The sequence below is a fragment of the Oryctolagus cuniculus genome, chromosome 9 (assembly GCF_051225735.1).
Source record: "Oryctolagus cuniculus isolate XC-2025 breed Fujian yellow rabbit chromosome 9, ASM5122573v1, whole genome shotgun sequence".
In the NCBI taxonomy this organism is placed as follows: Eukaryota; Metazoa; Chordata; class Mammalia; order Lagomorpha; family Leporidae; genus Oryctolagus; species Oryctolagus cuniculus.
The window spans coordinates 29,945,685-29,966,968 of record NC_142875.1 but is presented as its reverse complement, the minus strand read 5'-3'; the positions used below and the strand labels follow the sequence as shown (position 1 = coordinate 29,966,968).

The 21,284-nt window shown below is 38.0% G+C and overlaps 1 pseudogene; it reads right to left on the bottom strand.

Moving 5' to 3' along the window:
* Positions 1-21,284, bottom strand: part of LOC149124534 (long-chain fatty acid transport protein 3 pseudogene) — a 165,943-nt pseudogene that overhangs the window by 1,589 nt on the left and 143,070 nt on the right.

The following is a 21,284-nucleotide window of genomic DNA, read 5'->3' as shown; positions in this document are numbered from 1 at the left end:
TATAGTGTACGGGTGGAAGGAAGCTTTAAGGGTAGTAATAGTGGAGTAAAACCCGAGAGGAGGTGATATATCAAAGTGTCTCTCCCTCTCAAGGGTAACTCTTTCCACTCGTGACCTAGTGTTCCAAGAAAAGAGATTAGCATCTGAACCCAAGCAGCTAAAGTTATGATGGGTTCCCAGACACTTTTGGCATTGCTATCTGACAATTTCTAGATTTTAACATATAGCATAAGGCCTTTAAGGCCGGGTCCCCTTGGGATGAAACTATATTACCCATACTGAGGGTTTCATTACCCTGAGAGAGCACATAGGCTAGGCTGATGCACCTCTGGTCGAGCCCCACATTGGGCACCAAATGTAGGGTCTTAATCCACCCGAACGAGGATAGATTGGGTCCGAGGAAAGATAAGGGCACTGCTTACCCGTTCCCTAGGCTCCCCCGATCCTGGAGACAATCAGACGCCGCTGCAAGTCAAGCAGGAACTCGTTTATTGCACATGTAGCAAAGCCTTTTAAAGCACAAAACCGCAGGACTATTGGGGCAGGGCATAAAGACCAACCAATTACATAAAAGGTCATTTTATGGGGTGATTTTTTGCAGGACCACCCATATGTCTGTACGTTTGTCACCAGTCATCATCACCTCTCCTGATGCTGGGCGGCCAATCAGCTTTGGTGGTAAAGAACCTTGGGTACCGCCCACCTTTTTTTTTTTTTAACTTTTATTTAATGAATATAAATTTCCAAAGTACAGCTTATGGAGTACAATGGCTCACCCCCCATAACTTCCCACCCACCCGCAACCCTCACCTTTCCCGCTCCCTCTCCCCTTCCATTGACATCAAGATTCATTTTCAATTCTCTATGTATACCGATCAGTTTAGCATGTATTAAGTAAAGATTTCAACAGTTTGCACCCACATAGAAACACAAAGTGAAATATATTGTTTGAGTACTAGTTATAGAATTAAATCACAATGTACAGCACGTTAAGGACAGAGATCCTACATGAGGAGTAAATGCACAGTGACTAATGTTGTTGACTTAACAAATTGACACTCTTGTTTATGGCATCAGTAATCACCCGAAGCTCTTGTCATGAGTTGCAAAGGCTAAGAAAGCCTTTTGAGTTCACCGACTCTGATCATATTTAGGCAAGGTTGTAGTCAGAATGGAAGTTCTCTCCTCCCTTCAGAGAAAGGTACCTCCTTCTTTGATGACCTGTTGTTTCCACTGGATCTCACTCATGGAGATCTTTCATTTAGGTTTTTTTTTTTTTTTCCCCAGAGTGTTATGGCTTTCCATGCCTGAAATACTCTCATGGGCTTTTCAGCTGGATCCGCATGCCTTAAGGGCTGATTCTGAGGCCAGAGTGCTGTTTAGGACATCTGCCATTCTATGAGTCTGCTGTGCATCTCGGTTCCCATGTTGGATCATTCTCTCCATTTTTGATTCTATCAGTTAGTATTTGCAGACACTAGTCTTGTTTATGTGATCCCTTTGGTTCTTAGTCCTATGATTATGATCAATTGTGAACAGCAATTGATCACTTAGACTAGTGAGATGGCATGGGTACATGCCACCTTGATGTGATTGAATTGGAATCCCCTGGAATGTTTCTAACTCTACCGTTTGGGGCAAGTCAGCTTGAGCAAGTCCCGAATTGCACATCTCTTCCCTCTCTTATTCCCACTCTTATATTTAACAGCAATCACTTTTCAGTTAAGTTTCAACACTTAAGAATAACTGTATGGATTACAGTATTCAACCAAAAGTATTAAGTAGAATAAACAAACAAAGTACTAAGAGGGATAACGTATTAAGTTGTTCATCAACAGTCGGGGCAAGGGCTGATCAAGTCACCGTTTCTCATAGTGTTCATTTCACTTTAACAGGTTTCCTTTTTGGTGCTCGGTTAGTTGTCACCAATCAGGGAGAACATATGATATTTGTCCCTTTGGACTGGCTTATTTCACTCAGCATAATGTTTTCCAAATTACTAACAGGGATCACTTTTCAATTGAAATTTAAATACCTAAGAATAATTGTGTGTTAATTACAGAGTTCAACCAATAGTATTAGAACAAAACAAAAAAATACTAACATGGATAAAGTATTACATTGTACATCAACAGTCAGGACAAGAGCTTATCAAGTCACTGTTTCTCATAGTGTCCATTTCATTTCAACAAGTTTCCCCTTTGGTGCTCAGTTAGTTGTCACCGATCAGGGAGAAGATATGTTATTTGTCCTTTTGGGACTCGCTTAGTTCACTCAGCATGATGTTTTCCAGATTCCTCCATTTTGTTGCAAATGACCGGGTTTCATTGTTTTTGACTGCTTCATAGTATTCTATAGAGTACATGTCCCATAATTTCTTTATCCAGTCTACTGTTGATGGGCATTTGGGTTAGTTCCAGGTCTTAGCTATTGTGAATTGAGCTGCAATAAACATTAAGGTGCAAGCAGCTTTTTTGTTTGCCAATTTCATTTCCTTTGGGTAAATTCCAAGGAGTGGGATGGGTTCATCAGTAGGGTTATATTCAGGTTTCTGAGGAATCTCCAGACTGACTTCCACAGTGGCTTGACCAGTTTGCATTCCCACCAACAGTGGGATAGTGTCCCTTTTTCCCCACATCCTCGCCAGCATCTATTGTTGGTAGATTTCTGAATGTGAGCCATTCTAACTGGGGTGAGGTGAAACCTCATTGTGGTTTTGATTTGCATTTCCCTGATAGCTAGTGATCTTGAACATTTTTTCATGTGCCTGTTGGCCATTTGGATTTCCTCTTTTGAAAAATGTCTATTGAGGTCCTTGGCCCACCTCTTAAGTTTGTTGTTTGTTTTGATGTTGTGGAGTTTGTTGATCTCATTGTAGATTCTGGTTATCAACCCTTTATCAGTTGCATAGTTTGCAAATATTTTTCCCATTATGTTGGTTGCCTCTTCACTCTCCTGAATGTTTCTTTTGCAGTACAGAAACTTCTCAATTTGATGCAATCCCAAAAGTTAATTTTGGCTTTGACTGCCTGTGCTTCTGAGGTCTTTTTCAATAAGTCTTTGCTGGTGCTGATATCTTTCAGTGTTTCTCCAATGCTCTCTAGTAACTTGATGGGGTCAGGTCGTAGATTTAGGTCTTTAATCCATGTTGAGTGCATTTTTGTGTAAGGTGAAAGGTAGGGGTCTTGCTTCATGATTCTGCACGTGGAAATCCAATTTTCCCAGCACCATTTATTGAATAGAGTGTCCTTACACCAGGGATTGCTTTTGGATCTTTGATCAAATATAAGGTGGCTGTAGATGTTTGGATTGATTTCTGTTGTTTCTATTCTGGTCCATTGTTCTATCCATTTGTTTCCGTACCAGTACCATGCTTTTTTAATATCAACTGCCCTGTAGTATGTCCTGAAATCTGGTATTGTGATGCCTCCGGCTTTGTTTTTCTTGTACAAGATTGCTTTAGCTATTCGAGGTCTCCTGTGTCTCCATATGAATTTCAGCATTATTTTTTCAAGATCTGAGAAGAAGATCTTCGGTATTTTTTTTTTGACAGGCAGAGTGGACAGTGAGAGAGAGAGACAGAGAGAAAGGTTTTCCTTTTTTGCTGTTGGTTCACCCTCCAATGGCTGCTGCGGCCAGCACATTGTGGCAGGCGCACCGCACTGATCTGATGGCAGGAGCCAGGTACTTATCCTGCTCTCCCATGGGGTGCAGGGCCCAAGGACTTGGGCCATCCTCCACTGCACTTCCCTGGCCACAGCAGAGAGCTGGCCTGGAAGAGGGGTAACCGGCACAGAATCCGGCACCCCAACTGGGACTAGAACCCGGTGCTGGTGCCACCATCCCTGTCTGGTACCAGATCTCAGTGGAAATGCTTCCAACTTTTCCCCATTCAATAGGATGCTGGCTGTGGGTTTTTCAAAAATTGCTTTGATTGTACTGAGGAATGTTCCTTCTATACCCAATTTGCTTAGACTTTTCATCATGAAAGGGTGTTGTATTTTATCGAATGCTTTCCCTGCATCTATTGAGATAATCATATGGTTTTTCTTCTGCAGTCTGTTAATGCGGTGTATCACATTGATTGTTTTGCACACATTGAACCATCCCTGCATACCAGGGATAAATCCCACTTGATCTGGGTGGATGATCTTTCTGATGTGTTGTGCATTCTATTGGCGAGAATTTTATTGAGGATTTTTGCATCTATGTTCATCAGGGATATTGGTCTGCAGTTTTCTTTCAATGCTGCATCTTTTTCTGGCTTAGGAATTAAGGTGATGCTGGATTCATAGAAAGAATTTGGGAGGCTTCCCTCTTTTTCAATTGTTCTGAAGAGTTTGAGAAGGATTAGAGTCAGTTCTTCTTTAAATGTCTGGTAGAATTCAGCAGTGAATCCATCTTGACCTGGGCTTTTCTTTGTTGGGAGGGCCTTTATTACTGTTTCAATTTCTGTCCCAGTTATGGGTCTGTTTAGGTTTTCTGTGTCTTCCTGGTTCATTTTAGGTAGGCTGCATGAGTCCAGGAATCTATCCATTTCTGATAGGTTTCCCTGTTTGCTGGCATACAAGTCATTGTAGTAATTTCTGATGATTCTTTTTATTTCTATGGTGTCTGTTACATTTCCTTTTTCATCTCTGATTTTATTGATTTGGGTATTTTTTTTCTTTTTTTCTTTTTGGTTATTTGGGCCAATGGGGTGTCAGTTTTGTTTATTTTTTCAAAAAAAAAAAAAAGCTACTCATTTGGCTGATTTTTTGTTTTTGTTTTTTTTTTTTTTTGGATTCAATCCTGTTAATTTCTTCTCTGATTTTTATTATTTCTCTTCTCCTACTAGATTTGGGTCTGGTTTGCTGCAGTTGTTCTAGACCCATGAGTTGTTTTGAAAGCTCATCTATTTGGTGCCTTTCTAATTTCTTGATGTAGGCACATATTGATATAAACATTCCTCTTGACACTGCTTTTGCTGTATCACATAAGTTTTGGTATGTTGTGCTGTTATCCTCATTTACTTCTAGAAAATTTTTTATTTCTCTTTTAATTTCCTCTATGACCCATTGTTCATGCAGGAGCATGTTGTTCAATCTCCATGTGTTTGCATATGCTCTAGGAATTCCTGAGTTGCCAATTTCCAACTTCATTCCTTTATGGTCTGATAAGCTGCATGGTATGATTCCAATTCTTTTGAATTTGCTGAGACTTGCTTTATGGCCTAGTATGTGGTCAATCCTAGAGAAGGTTCCATGTATTGCTGAGAAGAATGTAAATGCTTTCTGTGTAGGATGAAAAGTTCTGTATATATCTGTTAGATCCATTTGGGCTATAGTGTCGTTTAAATCTACTGTATCCTTGTTGATCTTCTGTCCTGTTGATCTGTCTATTTCTGAGAGTGGAGTATTGAAGTCCCCCAGTACTATTGTATTGGGGTCTAAGTCTCCCTTTAAGTCCCTTAACAAATCGTTTAAATAAACCGGTGCCCTGTAATTAGGTGCATTTACATTGATAATTGTTATATCTTCCTGTTGAATTGATCCCTTGATCATTATATAGTGCCCCTCTTTGTCTCTCCTAACAGTTTTTGTGGTAAAACTTATGTTGTCCAATATTAAGATGGCTACGCCTGCTCTTTTTTCATTTCTGTTGACATGGTATATCTTTTTCCAGCCTTTCACTTTCAGTCTGTATGCATCTTTGCTGGAAAGATGTGTTTCTTGTAAGCTGCAAATAGATGGGTTTTGTTCCTTAACCCAGTCAGCCAATTGGTGTCTTTTAACTGGACAGTTCAGGCCATTAATGTTCAATGTGACTATTGATAAGTACTAACTTTGCCCTGCCATTTCCCAAAGATATTTTCTAAAATATGCTTTGAACTTCCTGTGATCTTTTGCTGTGAGGTTTCCTTCCTTTACCTTCTTTCATATTGATGACCGTGTTTCTGTGTTTCTGTGTGCAACACATCTTTAAGCATCTTTTGCAGGGCTGGATGAGTGGCCACAAAGTCTTTCAATTTCTGTTTGCTATGAAAGGTCTTTATTTCACCTTCATTCACAAATGATAGCTTTGCAGGATATAATATTCTGGGCTGGCAGTTTTTCTCTCTTAGCACCTGTGCTATGTCTCACCATTCCCTCCTAGCTTGTAGAGTTTCTGATGAGAAGTCAGCTGTGAGTCTGATTGGAGATCCTCTGAGAGTAATCTGACATTTCTCTCTTGCACATTTTAGGATCTTTTCTTTATGTTTCACTGTGGTGAGTTTAATTACAACGTGTCGTGGTGAGGATCTCTTTTGGTCGTGTTTATTAAGGGTTCTATGAGCTTCCTGTGCTAGGATGTCTCTGTCCTTCTCCAAACCTGGGAAATTTTCTGCTAGTATCTCATTAAAAAAGCTTTCTAATCCTTTCTCCCTCTCCATGCCTTCAGGAACTCCAAGATCCCGAATGTTGGTTTTTTAATAGTATCCTGAAGATTCCCGACAATATTTTTTAGATTTCTAATTTCCTCTTCTTTTCTTTGGTTTGACTGTGTATTTTCCTGTTGTCTGTCTTCTAAGTCCGATATTCTCTCTTCTGCTTCACTCATTCTGTTTGTAAGGCTCTCTATTGTGTTTGTCATTTGATCAACTGAGTTCTTCATTTCATTATGATTTCTCGTCACTATCACAGTTTCATGTCCTACAAGTTGTTTCATTTCATTTTGATTCCTCCTTAATATTTCATTTTCATGAGAGAGATTTTCTATCTTGTCCATTAAGGGTTTCTGTAGTTCAAGAATTTGTTTTTGAGAACTTCTTAATGTTCTTATCAATTTTTTGAGATCCACTTATTGCATTTCTTCTATCTCATCATCTTCATAATCTTGAATTGGGGTGTCTATTTCATTTGGGGGCATGATAGTGTCTTCCTTTTCCTTGTTACCTCAGTTTCTGTGTTTGTTGTTTGGCATATTGGAGATATTCTTTGGTTTCTTCTCATTATACTGTGACTCTTGATTAAGTGGACTGTCTGCTTTTGATGGATCCTTAGAGGCTGTGATGGGTGTGGCCACAGAGCTCTGTTTGGTTCTTCAGGGTTAAGGGTGTGGCAAAGGTGACTCACCCAGATTGTTCTCTCACTTGCTCGCTCACTCTCTCGCTCTTTCTCTCTCTCTCTTTTTTTTAATGACTCAGTTGGGAAGTAATTCCACACAGCTGAGTGGAATTGAGGGTAGTTGATGTATGAAATCTGGCCCCTGTGGGTATTTGTCTGGTTACCCCTGGGACCACACAGAGTTCATGCAGCCCTCATGTGGTCTCAAATTTCTCAACAGTCTCTCACCAGTTTACCCAAGTTACTGAGTTTGTGTACTCGGTGAGTTTTCTCCCTCTCCCCTCAGATTTTCACAGTCTCAGTTCATTAGCTCCTCACTCTTACTAACTAGGTCTTAACCTCCTGTTATTTCTCCCCACCAGAGTCAGGTTTTTCTGCTTTGCAATGGCCAGCACTTCTTTACATAAGTACAATGGCACCTGCTCTTTGTCTTGCTCGGCTTTGTAAGGTGAGTGGAGAGAGAGGCTAATGCCCATTTCGGTTCCCCTTATTTGTTCATTTTTTCTCTCCTCCAGTCCGCTTGGTGAACTTTCCCCAGTAGGGCTTTCATTCCCTCTAGGCTTTTTCTGCCTTTCCCGCCAACGTCTTGGGTAACTGAGGTTTTTATCTCACCTCCCCTTCCAGCACTGGCGGGCAGACTCTGCAGCGGGGCTTCAGCGGTGGCACAGCTCCCGCAGCTCGGCTTCCACACGGTGGGTGACCTTGCTCTCCCCATAGGTCCTCCGTGTCACACCTACTAGATCCAGAAGAGTTTCCTCTGCAATTTTTTTCTGAGCCTTTTCCTGTGGCTACAGTAACTCCACTTTTATTAAGCTATCTTTTCCTAGACTATCGGTGCGCGCCCTCACTATTCCGCCATCTTGGCTCCCGGGTACTGTCCACCTTACTTCCTTTGGGCACCATGGGCCTCATGTGCCTAATATCCCTGCACTTGCTGAGGGAGTTAATTTTAATTTAAAACTTCTAGCTCTAAAAACAACTAGATTATTTGGTTATGTTTCTAGTCTCTAAAAACGACTAGATAATTTGGTTATTTTCTCTCCCCAGTTATGGAATTTCCAGACCTACCTAAATCAGAATAGGCCAATTATACTGGAAAGTTTTAGCAATTAAAAAAAAAAATTACATCAATCTCCAAGATATGAACCTACCTTGTTAACTAAAATACACATTAAATTGAGGAGATAAAGACTATTTTTATTCCAACATAAAATGTTAGATGCACACTTTTTTTCAGTTAATAAAGTTATATCTTAGTGGGCATTTGTTCAATCACTTGAGACACCTGCTTCCCACAAAGAAGTGTCTTGTTCAACTCTTCACTCTGCTTCCAAGTCTAGTTTCCTGCTAATGATGCTACTGGGAGAAAGCAGGTAATGGTTCAAATACTTGAGACATTGCCTCCCATGATGAAGTTCTGGGATCCTAGCTTCACTAAGGCCAAGCCCCTAGTAGTTGCCAGTATTTGGTGAGTGAACCAGCATATTCAAGATCTGTCTGTCTCTCAGCCTTTGAAATAAAATGAAGTAATAATAATAATAATAATAATAATGAATATTGTATCTATGTAAGTTAGCAAATTAAAGAATTGTATCATGGGGAAAGATATAATGCAATGGTTATTGATGAAAATTTCCATTTTGTTCCTTTATTAACATGTTTGTAACAGGACACTTTATCTTCCCCTTTATACCTTGACACTTACTGGAAATAAGCAATATATTATGATACTACTATTAGGCAATACTTATACATTAAACATCTCAATTTATTGCTTATTGGGGAAATAATCTGTTAAAATAATCACAAAGTCATATTCAAGTAATAATGTATTTTTATAATTGCATTATTCATATAGGGAAGAGGTCAAGAAAATTAAAATCAGTTATATAAATAAACAAGTTTTCTTTTAAGTCATATGTCTATGAAAGTTCATATTATTTAATTAAACATAAATGTATTTTTGAGATATTAATGACCACTTTTATTTATTCTTTCAATTAACACAGTTATTTAATTATACAATGTACATGAAAAGGAAAAACTGAGGTAGCATTCAATGGTTGATTTCAAAATAAACACACTTATAAGCGACACTTGAATTGAGGAATAGAACAGTGTGAACATCTCAAACATCTGTCATTTTTCTTTACTTGTCTGCAAATATATACTTGTTAATTTATATGAATTGTTTTACTTTAGGATTGTGTTACAGACTACTATTAATTTTTATAATTTCAAAATCAAATGCACATTGGCAAAATTATTTCCATTTCCAAAGCCATATTTATTATCATTATCACTATTAATTAAATTATCAATCATTAAATTAAATTATTAATATTTATTACTATTGAACATTAGGAATATGCAACTTCTATGAAATATAAATATACATGCAAGACTAATTGGATAGGAGCCAGAATTGTGACAAAACAGATTAAACCTCAGCCTGCAGTGCTGGCATCCTACACCTGTTCAAAGCCCGGCTGCTCCACTTCCAAACTAGCTCCTTGAGAATTCAACAGGGAAAGCTGGAAGTCAGCCCAAGTACTTGCACCCCTGTAACCCATGTATGAAACCTAGATGAAGCTCTTGGTTTTGGCCTGCCCCAACCCCAGCATCTGGGCAATGGAAAAGCATATGGAAGATTCTCTCTCTCTTTGTAACTCTTCCTTTCAAATGAGAATAAATATACTTTTTTTTCCATCCTACCTCTCTTTTTCCCTCCCTCAATCCCATCTGGAAATGAAATTAATATTTCTTTAAAATAAAGACTGAATGAAATCTATAAAATCTCCTGATTTTTAAAACTTAAGATACTCATGGACTATTTCCCAAAGTGATAATTCCAATTGCTACTCCTCATTGAAAAGCATTAAAATCCCAGTATTTTGAATTACTGTTAATAGGTCCATCAATCATTTTAATTTTAGCCATTCTGATGAATATTTAATTCTATTACACTTTGGTTTTAATTTGTATAATCTTCATTGTAAAATTTAGTCCTCTGGTTTCAGCCATTTTGATATATTTATATTATGAAGAATCTCCTCACATTTCTTACTCATTTTCTTTTTTCCAGTTTTCATATTCTCATTATTGATTTGTAGATGTTATTTATATTATGGTAATAAATTTTGTCAGTTTTATGTTTGGCAAATATAATCTCCCACATTATGACTTGGATTTCCATCTCTTAATGGCATCTTAAATTTAACATAATATAATTTATTAATCTTTTATTTTATATTTTATGTTTCATATCCTGGATAATAAGCATTTTTATATCAAGGTCATTAAAGTATTTTCTTATTATCTTCTGGGAATTTTATTGATTTACTATTCTTATTTAGCTCCATAATCCTAGTGAGATGATTGATTTTTGAGTATTCTATGATATATAGACCATGTTCATTTTTTCCCAGTTACCAATACTAAATTGTATTGTCTACCTCTTTGAAAAGTATAAAGTCCTTCCCCAAATTCACTGTGGAGAATTATTTATAATGTGCCTTATGCCTATGTGGGTGGATTTCTGTTTCTTGAATTCCGTATTTCTATTCTCTATTTAAGCTTATACACATAATTAAATGTAGTTTTATGATTAGATTTCATATTTGACATAGCAATACCTTCAATTTTCTTCTATTTATCTGAGGTTGATTTCAGCTATGTTTAGCTAAACTTTGCATGCCTGTATAAATTCTAAAATCAATGTATCAAGTTAGGAGGGGGAAATAACATTATTGACAAAATGAAATGGTTAATCATTTTCAAGTCAAATAGCTATCTCAAGAAATGATACCTGGGTTATGGAGAATTAACACCATCAAAACTCAAATTCTGTTAAACCACCAGCATCATATATCTGTGCATTGATTGAGGTCTTTGAAAATTATAAATATTACTGTTTAATGATTTTCTGTGTAGAAATAATACAATGTGTTTGCTATTTTTATACCTGGGTTTAGAATATTTTTTATTAATATTGTTTTCTTAATGCTTGAGGTTATTGTGCAAACATGGAATTGATTCTGTATTTTGTAATAGTGTTTAGAAACCATGCTACTTATACTTACTTATACTTATATTTAATAAACAGTGTTTTCTGTGGGTATACAAACTTATTTTTGAAAAAAAAGTTTTATGTTTCTTTTTCTTTTTTAATAATTACAACCTCTCTTTTATTAAGTTAGCTTAATTAAGGGCCTATGACTTCTAGTACAATTTGGAGTAGAACAGTGGACAGTAGAAATATTGTGCCTTGGGGCTGGCACTGTGGTGTAGCAGGTTAAGCTGCTGCCTATAGTGCTGGTATCTCACATGGGCACTGGTTTGACACCTGACTGCTCTACTTCTGATCCAGTTCTCTGCTATGGCCTGGGAAAGCAGTAGAAGATGTCCTAAGACCTTTAGCTCCTGCACCCACGTGGGAGACCTGGAAGAAGCTCCTGGCTCCTGGTTTTGGAATAGCACAGCTCCGGCCGTCGTGGCCAACTGGGGAGTGAACCAGCAGATGGAAGACCTCTCTCTCTCTCTGCCTCTCCTCTTTCTGTGTATTTCTGACTTTCAAATAAATAAATAAATCTTTAAAAAAAAACGAATATTTTGCCTATTCCAGTCTTAAAATTATATTATTTGTAAAATTATTTATTATGTGAATATACTTTAAAAATTGTGCAAAATTTACTTAGCTAACAATATTCATAGGCAAATGTTGCTTTGAATATATATGAAAATGATATAATTATATCATTATAATAATGTATTATTATGTATAATATTAATATAGAAATCCAAATGTCTATATTTATTGAAATGATTTATTATTTTCTTCTTTATTATATTGCAGCAGACTTATCATATTGATCTTCATATATTAAAGCAATCCCATTTTTCTGAAATAACCCTATAATAGTGAACACTTACAAATGTTTTTATTTTATATATTCTATTCTTTTTTTTTTTTTAATTTGAGAAGTAGAGTTACAGACAGAGAGAGAGGAAGAAAGAGAGGTCTCCCATCTGTTGGTTCACTCCCCAAGTGGCTGCAATTGCTGGGGTTGAGTCAGTCCAAAGCCAGGAGCCAGGAGCTTCTTCCAGGTCTTTCACTTGGGTACAGGGGCAAAGCACTTGGGCCATCTTCTGTTGCTTTTCTAGGCCAGAAGTTGAGAGCAAGATCAGAAGAAGAACTGCCTGAACATGAATTGGCACTCATGATTTGTCTGTGCCACAGGCAGAGGCTTAGTTCACTGCCCCACAACACTAGCTCTTATTTAAAAAATTTAAAGGCTTATTTATTTATTTGAAAGATAAAGTTATCAGGAGGAACAGAGGGGCAGCAAGGATCTTCCAACCACTGGTTCACTCCCCAAATGGCTGCAACAGCCAGAGCCAAAATCAGGAGCCAGGAGTTTTTCCAAGTCTCCCACAGGAGTGCAGTGGCCCAAGTACATGAGCCATCTTCCACTTCTTTCCCAGGCACATTTGCAAGGACCTGTTTTGGAGGTGGAGCAATTATGTCTAGAAATGGTGCCTATATGGGATGCCAGTGCTGCAGGTGGTGACTTTACCCACTATACCACAGTGCTGGCCCCTATATATTATCTTTAGTATTCTATGTGAATGAATACCCAATTATCTTTTAGGAATTTTGTGCCAGTGTAAATTGCTGGAGTCCAGTTCCAGCAGGTCCAGGGGTTCCCAAAGGTGGGGGAGGCGTTGGCACATGAAGAAATGAGAGAAACAATCAGAGCAAGGCTGATGGCGTGGCTCTGGCTCTGGAGCACCAGGCTTTATTTTTATATCATAAGTCACATAATGATTCTTTCATCTTAGAATAACAAGTCTGCTATCCATTTTCTCAGAACCATTGATCTTGTATTTTATGTTGCCTCTACATTCTGTGTCTATATCTAGTTACAATTTCTTTGATTTTTATGGGCATGTTCAGAGCATGGGTTACAATCACAGACAGGTGTGAGACAATGGGCTGCCCACCCAAGCCAAGGCCTGGAGTGCTGTTGAACTACGCAGAAATTGGCTACACAGCTAGACTAGTACCTTCCTAATCTAATCTTTGCTAGAAGCCTGAATGTTCAAAGCAGGCCCTTTTTGAAATGTACATCCTCTTTTGCAGTTCTTTCTGTAACTCTTTAATTTCTTTATTGTACTTATCTAAAGGTTCATTTAGATTTATTCCACAGTTTTGACATGCTAACCATTGTATTTGTTGCACATATTGAATCAAAGCTTTAATAACATTTGTCTTTGTTTTAGTGGGAAGTATATATCAGGGAGCCTGTTGCCTTTTAATTCTTTCCCACAAACAGCTCAACCTTGCATAAAACTTCACCCCTTCTCCTACAATCCATTTTATTTGATTAAAAATTCTACAAAGCAAAGGACATTTTGGGGATTTTGAAACTAAGCATTCTTCCCTAAAATTAGAAATACAGCTATCATTAGTGGGACCACCAGGAAGTTTCAGCTTTCTTATGCAGAGTGTAATTTCCAACAAACCTAAAACCAGCAAGAGGACCACAGCTGTAGTTCTTATGCCTTGCTGAGACAGACCTACTATGACCTTGTGGGTCAGCCAAAGTTGCCTTGTCCTCATCAATTAATTACCAAAATCTAATCTATTATGAACATCTTTTTTTTTTTTGTTTTTTCCATATTTTATTAGCTATGTTGAACATGTTTGTGACATAAGTATAGAAAAATAATCCTGCCCCCCCTTTTTTTACTCAGACTATAGGTTACACCAACTATGTATGAATGAATGGAGAAGTGTAACTCTCACTGTTGAGAAAAATTCTGTATAACAACAATTGTCATTCATTTTGTCATGTAAAAAGATACCTAGTTTTGTTTCTTTTTTTTTTTTAACTTTTATTTAATGCATATAATTTTCCAAAGTACGACTTATGGATTACAATGGCTTCCCCCCCATACCGTCCCTCCCACCCACAACCCTCCCCTCTCCCACTCCCTCTCCCCTTCCATTCACATCATGATTCATTTTCGATTATCTTAATATACAGAAGATCAGCTTAGTATACATTAAGTATGGATTTCAACAGTTTGCTCCCACACAGAAACATAAAGTGAAAAATAATAGATGATTTTTTTAAATGATGATGAAATCAGAGCAGACCTATTGTCATGTTTAATCCCAGTGAGAGTCAAGTTGGGAATTGATAATTTCTTTTTTTTTTTCTTTCTTTTTTTTTTTTTTTTTACAGAGGATCAGTTTAGTATGCATTAAGTAAGGATTTCAACAGTTTGCACCCCCATAGAAACACAAAGTGAAATATATTGTTTGAGTACTCGTTATAGCATTAAATCTCAATGTACAGCACATTAAGGATAGAGATCCCACATGAGGAGTAAGTGCACAGTGACTCCTGTTGTTGACTTTACCAATTGACACTCCTGTCTATGGCATCAGCAATCTCCCCATGCTCCAGTCATGAGTTTCCAAGGCTATGGAAGCCCTCTGAGTTCTCCGACTCTTATCTTGTTTAGACAAGGTCATAGTCAAAGTGGAGGTTCTCTCCTCCCTTCAGAGAAAGGTACCTCCCTCTTTGAAGACCTGTTCTTTCCACTGGGATCTCACTCGCAGAGATCGGGACTGGGAGTCAAAGGGAACACATAGACAAGTCTAGTACCTGCTAACGCTAACCGATGGAGTAAATAAAGGGGAGAGTGATCCAACATGGGAAGTGAGATACTCAGCAGACTCATGGAATGGCGGATGTCCTGGATAGCACTCTGGCCTCAGAATCAGCCCTAAAGGCATTCGGAGCTGGCTGAAAAGCTCATGAGAGTATTTCAGGCATGGAAAGCCAAGACACTCTGGCAAAAAAAATGAACATCTTTTACCAAATTATTTTATTCTAGATATCAAGTATGTTGGTTACTTTAGTATTCAGAGTGCCATCACATGTCTTTCTTATTCCTCAGGTATTTGGTGCAATTTTATGATTACGCTAATTCTGTATGAAGATTGCCTCATAGATACTTTCTAAAGACTGTAAAAATTTTGATAATGATAATGTGTGCAGTGGTTTGTTTTCTTCTACAGTCATGTTTGCATATTGATATTTCTAACACTTTTCCAGATTCACAAAGTATAATTTATATTCTCAATATAAAATAATTTAAATTCTGTTACCTGAACATTCCAATGTAGTTCTTGTGTAAAAGTACACTTTTCAATCAAGGTTTAAATAACTTTTACAGTTTCAGTTGTTTTCCTGAACATCTTATCCTATTGTTAATCAATACTTTTCGAAACTATACTTATTAAAATATTTTAGTTTCTATTTCATTAATTATTACTTATAATTTTATCATTTTCCTAACACCAAAAGACTAAATATTGTCAAGGATACCATGAGAATGAGTCCTAGAGTTCAACATCAGCAATGGAAGTTCAAGGTAGGGACTGTGCACATTCCAGCTCTCAGTGCAAGAAATTATCTATATTTAGTCTCTCTCGACACCCAAGTAATTGGTGATGCCCATCCAAGTGAAATCCAGATATTCACATCTATTACTCAGACCCACAGGTTAATCTCCTTTAGAAACAGCTCCATAGACACACTCCCCAAAACACTTATCTAGGTTTCATAATTAAAATATTTTTTCTTTTTAAAGATTTTATTTATTTATTTGAAAGTCAGAGTTACACACAGATAGAAGGAGAGACAGAGAGAGAGAGAGAGAGAGAGAAAGAAGTCTTCCATCTGCTGGTTCACTCCCCAGTAGGCCTCCTCCGGGTCTGCCGAGTGGGTTCAGGAGCCCAAGGACTTGAGCCATCTTCTACTGCTTTCCCAGGCCACAGCAGAGAGCTGCATCGAAGTGGAGCAGCCGGGACTCAAACCGGCACCCATACAGGATATCTGCACTACAGGCAGTGGCTTTACCATCTACACCACAGGGCTGGCCTCTAAAAATATTTTTCAATGAAAAAAGAATAATAGCTACTTTTTTTTTTTACAAATTTCTCAGTATTATTATCAAGAATATATGTTCCAGCAGTATAATTATCTTTATGAGTAATGATTTCTAAATATAAAATACTAATCCTATTTGCCTAAAACTACGTATTTAAATTCATTTTACTTAACTTTTTTTGAAAGACATAATCATAAACCAATCTATAGTCCAATCTATAATCACCAATAGCCATAATATCCAACAAGTAAAAAGTGGGAATACCACAGTTCCACAGTAGTATAAATGAGGGCTAAAAATAAAAATCATATCAAAAGTTGCCATTGTATTCCTATGCATTTTTTGTATTCTATATTAACTGCCAGAAATCAGATAAAAGGTATGATACTTGTCTTTGTGAGAATAGCTTATTTCACTAAACATAGTGGTTTCAAGGTGTATCCATTTTGTTGCAAAGGCATGATTTCCTTTTTTATGGTTGAGTATAATTCTATAGCATTTATATGCGTGTATGTTTCTTTATGCAATCATTAGTTGGTGGACATCTAAATTGATTCCTTATCTTGCTGTGAATTCAACTGAAATAAACATGATTGTACAGACAGCACTTTGATATGTTGTTTTCATTTTATTTTGGTAAATTCCCAGGAGTGGGATGACTGGGTCATATGGTAGGTCTATATTCATAGGATAGAATTATTTTCATATTTCAAAGGAATTGCCATACTTTAATAATGGTTGTATGATTGTACCTTTCCACCAGCCAGCATTTATTTATTTATTTATTTTTATTTTTTGTATGATAACCACTAACAGTTACAGAGAAAGGGAGAGGAGAGAGAGAGAGAGAGAGAGAGAGAGAGAGAGAGAGATCCTCCATCCACTGGTTCACTCCCCAAATGGCTGAATGGCTGGGGATGAGTCGATCTGAAGCCAGGAGCCAGTAGCTTTTTCCAGGTCCCCAATGCAAGTGCAGGGACCCAAGGAATTGTCCCATTCTCTACTGCTTTCCCAGGATACAGTGGAAAGCTGGGTGGGAAGTGGAGATGCTGGGATGCAAACCAGCACACACATGGCACCAGAGTTTCAACAGGCCATTGTTTTGCACCTGCAGTTGAATGAGCAGTTGTTCAATAATGCAGCAAAGCCTCATGGGACCTAGCATTCCTGCCTACGGCATTCATTCAACAAGGGTAACTTGTTCCAGTCTTTTGGTCCATCCTACCAGAGAGGCTGAGTTGGCTTTATTTTGGAGGCCTTGATTCAATGGACCATTATAATTAATCATCTGGTATGGTGCTTGCAGATTTCAGTCAATGTCTACATGCTTAGCCAACTGTGTATTTTGGAGTCTTTAAAATGGGTCCTGACTTGGCCCAGACCAGCCTGGTCCATCATTGCTGTTTGGAGAATGAACCATCGGATGGAAGATATCTCTCCATCTCTCTGTCTCTTCCTCTCTGCCTGAAACTCTGCTTCTCAAATAAATAAGTAAAAGTTTGAAAAATTAGATGCCTGATTTTAGCTCAGGTTCATTACAAAAAATCCTGTGACAATACTGCTCAAATCCCTGGTGTCCATTTGCATGTTTTACTTAAATTGAATTTTAGTAAAAACAATGAAGTAGATTGTTTTGTAGTAGATCATGTAAGATAAAACAAATAACTCAGACTTAAGGGCTAGATATATAAATATTGGAAGAACAACTGCATGAAGAAGGTTTTCCTTTGAATTTTGAGAATGGATATAACTTAGCTATATTGAATATCATATGAGTATACGTGTGGTTATGTGGCCAAATATTTGTGGGTATATTTCATAAAAATGAATTTTGTTAGGGCAAGATTTAGAAAGCATTATAAATGGAAAGTTTGCCCGGCCACAATGTGCCGGCCGCAGCAGCCATTGGAGGGTAAACCAACAGCAAAGGAAGACCTTTCTCTTTGTCTCTCTCTCACTGTCCACTCTGCCTGCCAAAAAAAAAAAAAAAAAAAGGAAAGAAAGAATGCTTTCACTTAAGAAACAGTAGCCTCTTTTTGTATACATGGTGTGATTAGGCTATTTTAGAAAAATATATAGCTACCAGATCATATTTAAAGAAATGCAGTACAAAAAAGAAAAGCATTTTTCAATATAAATGCCTTACTAAGTAATTTGACCATAAGACACGGTCATGTCTCTAATCACTGAAGACCTAGGTAGATTACAAGTGTTCAACAGTTTCATTTTTCCTACTGCTTGAGTCATTTCTTTTTCACAGAGTGACCTCTGTTTTCAGTCTTGTTTGGCATTACAATTTCATTAGAAAAGAGTTGTTCCCAATTTGTTCTTTGCTGCCCAGATATGACCTTTGGTGATATAGTCTGGAAACCTAATTCCTGTACAGCAAAGGATGAGTCAAGGGTCAGGCACAGGAAGCATGGCAATATTCCCAGTGCTGCAGTTACAATTCATGTCCAGAAGAGAGGGAAAAGGTCAGGGCAGAAGGTTGACTTTGGAATTCTAATAGAAAACATATGTTTAGCCTCCTAAACTGTACGTGTTGCATGCATGACATCAAAGCAGAGTTGACATACCTGATATCTGGCATCACTAGATGCCAAAATCAATATATTCATTGATGTGTTCCTGTTTTAAAAAAAGCCAGAAAGGAGATATTCTCATATTGATAAATAGATTTTCTTAATTTGAAACTAATTTGTGCACAGTCAAAACTGAAAAAGGCATGTATATTGGGATGCATCAAATGTACATATATATTTGGGGCAATCTTAAATGTATTTAACACCATATTCAGGTAGTAGATGGTATAATGTTTTAAAATAATTAAGTGGGGGCTGGTGCAGTGGTGCAGCAGGTTAACACCCTGGCCTGAAGCGCCAACATCCCATATGGGTGCTCCATTTCTGATCCAGCTCTCTGCTAATCACCTGGGAAGGCAGAGGAGGATGTCTCCAGTGCTTGGGCCCCTGTACCCATATGGGAGACTGGAAGAAGTTCCTGATTTCTGGCTTGGGACTGGCCCAGCTCTGGCCTTTGTGGCCATATTGGAAGTGAATAAGCAGATGGAAGACTCTCTTCATGTCTCCCTCTTCTGCAACTCTGCCTTTCAGATAAATAAATGTTTAAAAAATACTTTTCACTTATTGTACAAACACTTTGGGTGGGAGCATTAAATGCTTTCTGAGAAAGTAAAAACTTTAGCTGCACTACACATTCATGTCCTATCATTCATCAGGGAATAAAAAGCATAGGAAAAACAGTTGCAGAGTTGAGAGGGACAGGCATTTCTCTAGGGGACACGCTGCAGCTGTGAAATGTCATAACCGTTTCTTTGAGACTACTTGCTTTCTTACTGAAGAACCTTATCCTCTAAACACTTACAGTATTGAAACTTTGTCATTTGAAATTGCATCAGTGAGAATAAACTACCCCCATGTCTGAAAGATCAGTTACTTTGGCATGATAAGCAGATCTGATTTATAGTCAGGTAAACTGCTGCTTTCTGGTCACAGGATTCCAAATTAATTTGAAATTTGAAGTCTTCAAAGTGAGAGGACCTGGGCCCAGTTTCCGGTCCAGATCTAATTCTAATGTTCTTCTCACAGTCCCACTTTGCTTGAGTCTATCACAATACTGTTTCAATTAAATGTCAGCTAAGCGCCACTGTACCTCAGTTATCTATAAGATTTTCCTTTTTGGGGTAGCACTGTGGTTCTCTTCCATAATTCACCCCCCTCATTAGATGATTACCAGCTGTTTTCTCATGCTTTGGGACAATTTTGGGACTCTAAGGCAAATAAAGTGATCCTGATAATCGTAATATGAAAATCTCTAGGTAGTAAAAAATATATACTGTGACATAATTTTGAAATAAACAGGAAAGTAAAACAGAAAATCAATATATATCAGTTTACCTGCAAAGATATCAAATTAAATATCATTAATTAAACATTTACAACTATAAACATTTCATAATTTTAGTTTTTAAAAATTCAGAAATAAACACATTGGACAAAATTAGGAATCTGTGAAATAAAACAAATTAGTGTAATTCCTATCTAAAGTTCAACAGGATGTTTCACAAAAATAATTTTAAAAATTCTTAAGTTTGTACATAGCTACAAAAGACACTTAACAGAACAAAAAACATGACCTTTGAGAAGAAATTTGTATACACAAATTTCCTGATGTCAAATTCCATAAGAGGGGCCAGCACTGTGGCACAGAGGGTTAACGCCCTGGCCTGAAGCACCAGTATCCCATAGAGGAGTCGGTTCAAGACCTGGATGCTCCACTTCAAATCCAGATCTCTGCTGTGGCCTGGGAAAGCAGGAGAAGATGGCCCAAGTCCTTGGGCCCCTGCACCCGTGTGGGAGACCCGGAAGAATCTCCTGGCTCCTGCTTCGGATTGGCGTAGCTCCGGCCTTTGCAGCCATTTGGGAGTATACCATCTCTCTCTGCCTCTCCTCTCTCTGTGTAACTCTCTCAAGTTAATAAATAAATCTTTAAAAAATTCCATAAGAGCAATCAAACATAATACAAGCCAGAACATAACACAAAGACATACGGTTGATTAATTTTCTACCATGGAACTCACTGAGAAAAGATAATAGGGAAAATAGAGTGTCTTCAATAAGTGGTGTTGGGTAAACTGGATATTCACATGCAGAAGAATTAAATTTAAATATGATTATACCACACAATAGTCATTCCAAAATGGATTAAAGACAAACAAAAGACATAAAGCTGCAAAAAAACTAGAAAAACATAGGGGTATGTCGCTCCCCCTCTTCGTGGAGGAACGACACTGGACCCTGCACTGCTCTTTTGTCTGCTCGGCCCTCCCCAGGTTTGCTGCTGGTCCTTCCCGGGTTGGCTGCGGATCCTTCCACCTCCGTGGAAGGGCGGTTCCCCCTGCCACTTTCCCCACTTCCGCAGGGGAGCAGCACACCACCGGCCAGCTCTCTCGGGGGCTGCTCAGATGTTATCCGGATGTTCCCCTTAGATGTTCCTGGTGCATGTTGTCTCTCTCCTCCTTTATAGTCCTCTTCCACCAATCCCAACTCTGCTACCCACACGCCAAGTACGCTGCTCTCCTCCAATCAGGAGCAGGATCAGCTCCTGCAGGTCATCACTCAAGTTGGCGAGAGGCAGCTGCGTAGAAGTTGTTTACTCCCTTCTCAGCGCCATATTGTGGGAGAGCAGATGCATAGAATAAGTCTTAATTCC